We start from the raw sequence: 3,388 nt of genomic DNA on the forward strand, positions 1-3,388 counted from the left end.
GCTGGAAAGTGAGCTGTTTTCAGGGGATCTACATGTTTGAGAGTGTGAGTTGGAAGCAGACGTTACAGTGTGCCATCACAGCAGCAAGATGAATGACCTGTTCCCACAAGAAAAGGGCAACCAGTGAAGAACAAACACCATTGTAAATACAACCCATATCATATTGATTTTATTTGCACATCATTATAACACAGTTCATAGCCATAATATGACATTTGAAATGTGTCTATTCCTTAGAAACTTGTGTAATGTTTACTCTTCATTTTTGACTGAGTATTTCACTTTTGTTTATTATCTATTTCACTTACTTTGGCAATGTAGACATATGTTTCCCATGCCAATAAATCCCACTGAATTGAATTGGAGAGAGAGAGAGAGAGAGAGAGAGAGAGAGCGCAATGACAAACTCTCATTTACATCAAGGGATCTATAAATGTTCTGGGGACAAACTGTCAGTGTTGCTTTGGTGTGTCGTGACAACGAAGGCTGTTGCTGCTCCTATCTGTGGGGACGATTGTTCTTGACATGAATGTGTCAGAGAGAAAGAGTGCATGATTCCATAAGAGGAAGCAAGGTGTGTGTGTGTGTGTTTTTATAGTAAATGAAAACTGCAACAAAAACGAAAACTAATCATGAAAAAACTATTCAGTAAACGGAAATAAAATAATTGCCAAACCCGTTTGAAAAACAAAAACTACAATGAAACTATTATCTTTTACTCCAAAATGAAACTAAAAGAAAAAAAACCCATCATGAATTATGTTCAGTTTCAGTTTATTGGGCGGCAAAAATCGGACGGGGTTTTCAATGGTTTTCAAGAGTCTGAAACTGGCAGGTTACATTGAGATTGACTTTAGAATGTAAAGGTAGACTCAGCGAGATGACGTTGCCATGAGCAGCACCTCAGTTTGAGTGGTAACGCTAAAGCAACCGACTGCAGAGGAAAGTCGAGGAGTGAAGTCGGGGGAGGTGCATTTGTGACAGCCGGGAGTCAAATCAAATCAAAGTTTATTTGTCACGTGCGCCGAATACAACAGGTTTAGACCTTACATTGAAATGCTTACTTACAGGCTCAAACCGACAGTGCAAAAAAGGTATTAGGTGAACAATAGGTAAGTAAAGAAATAAAAACAACAGTAAAAAGGCAGTGAAAAATAACACTAATGTGGTTTTCCAACAGCAAGGCTCAGATCAACATTGCTGTGTTGCCATTGTTTATAAAATATGAACTTTATAATGTCGAAATAAATATGTATCTAACCCCTATATCACACACTCACAAAATAAAATCATTATATTATATTATGTGTGTACATTGTACAATCATTAAGTGAGAGAGTGTCTCAAATATCACATTTTGTGTATATATCCACTGTACACATAAGTCTTGGCAAATTGGCTGCTGTTTCAGTCATGTCTTTGCTGACGTTCAGGTGGGTCAAACAAAAACAGCCTAGTGATTGGTTGACATCTGCAGAAACTTGCAGTCGACTGCAGTCAAAACTTGATGAGATCTGATCACATGATTTTTGTAAAGTTCATGCAGTTGACATGTAAGCGCAAGTCGGACAATTTTTGTTCCCAGAATGCAACACACTTTGAAAGGTGGTGACCATCTGACAAAAATGATCCTCTCGAACGCGCCAATTGAGACAGTCACACAGAATATCTGCTCATGTGCTTCACCCTGCTACAACATGGTAGCTACAGGACCACGACAGCAGAGACGTTTCGCCTCGCACTTTAACACTCCTGGTTGTTGTGGAAGTTGACCCACTGCTACTGTTTACTTAGCGCATCTACGTCATCTAGCTGAGTCTACCTTCAGAGAGAGGCACAGCCATTTTAATATATATTGTATTGTAATTTGCACTGTACTATGTACTATACCTAGATATTGTGTGTATGTACTGATATGTAGGCTATGTAATACTATTCTGTACTTTGTATTATGTCATGTGGACCCAGGAAGAGTAGCTGATTAGGGTCCTAATAAATACCAATACCAAATAAACCTAGCCTAACCTATGACCTGAACCATTACCTCATGCATTACGGCCCACACTGGCAAGAAGTGACAACCCCCAAAAACACACATAGGCACGATCTTAATGTCATGCTCTTCGCATCATCTCTCCTCATGTCCTTCTCAAATCTGTACCAACCACTAAAACTAAAACGGAAACTAATTAATATAAAAACGAAATAAACATGCTTTATAAAACTAGTAAATTGGATCTGAAAACTAACTGAACCTAAACTGACTTTCAAATAAAACGAACAGAAATAAAAACAAATATAAAAACACAACTGTAGCGGTGAGTGTAGAGTTTCTATCGTAAGTAAAGAAAAATTCAAATTCACGTGTGTGTGTGTGTGTGTGTGCGTGCCCGACCGTGTTGTGAACTTGAGTGTGTGTGCACGCGAGTTTTAAAGCACGCAAATGTGTGAGTGTGACAAAGAGGGCCAACTCTTGTGTTGTATGTGGCCTTGCTTTGTACTCCGTCCCCAGTTCAGTTTCCACCCTCGGCAGTGTGTGAAATCTCCGCTGTGACATTTGGGAGCAATTTAAAGTGCGTTGCAAAGGTTGTCAGGGGATTAATCTCATACCACGCTGAGGCGCAGAAAAAACGGCTCCCTCCAAGAATTAAAACACAATTTACCCATCAAGCTGACTCTTTCAAGACGAGAGACAAGCATAAATAATATCTCTGCGGTCCAGATTCGCTAATTTACGAGCTTAACATGTCTAAATGTTATTAGTAGAGCTGAGGAGGTTAGCAGAGCTGCTGGAGGGAAAGATTTGTTATCCTGGCGAACAGAACAGAACAGCAGAGAGTGTTGGAGTGGTGCAGAGACATACCTGACACCCACTTTCCTATAAAACACACACACACACACGCACACACGCACGCACACACACACACACACACACACACACACACACACACACACACACACACACACACACACACACACACACACATTGGGCTGAACTCACCCTCAAGGGCAATATACAAACTTGGCACATTCCTCTTCTCTTCTGTTCCACTCCTCTCCTTCTCTAATTTGTCTTCCTCTTCTCTATTTTCTCTCTCATCTCCCTCTCTGTTCAGGCCCACTCACAACATCAAACGAAGGGCATATTTGAGTTGTCATTGTCATTGCTCTCTTATGTAAAAGTTAGATGTGTCATTCAGTACATGGTACATCTCACATATCTGTCAGTTATAATACTTGGCTCTGCAAAATAGCGCATAAGGTAACGGTCTTTACAGAAAACCATGATGTAAAATGTCCAACAATCTGTTACTGAGACACAGCCTATACTGTGTCAAGATTGGATACACAGCAAATATCCATCCTTCACATTTTGTCCTGGACGTTG

The sequence above is a fragment of the Salmo salar genome, chromosome ssa07 (assembly GCF_905237065.1).
Source record: "Salmo salar chromosome ssa07, Ssal_v3.1, whole genome shotgun sequence".
NCBI classification, from domain to species: Eukaryota; Metazoa; Chordata; class Actinopteri; order Salmoniformes; family Salmonidae; genus Salmo; species Salmo salar.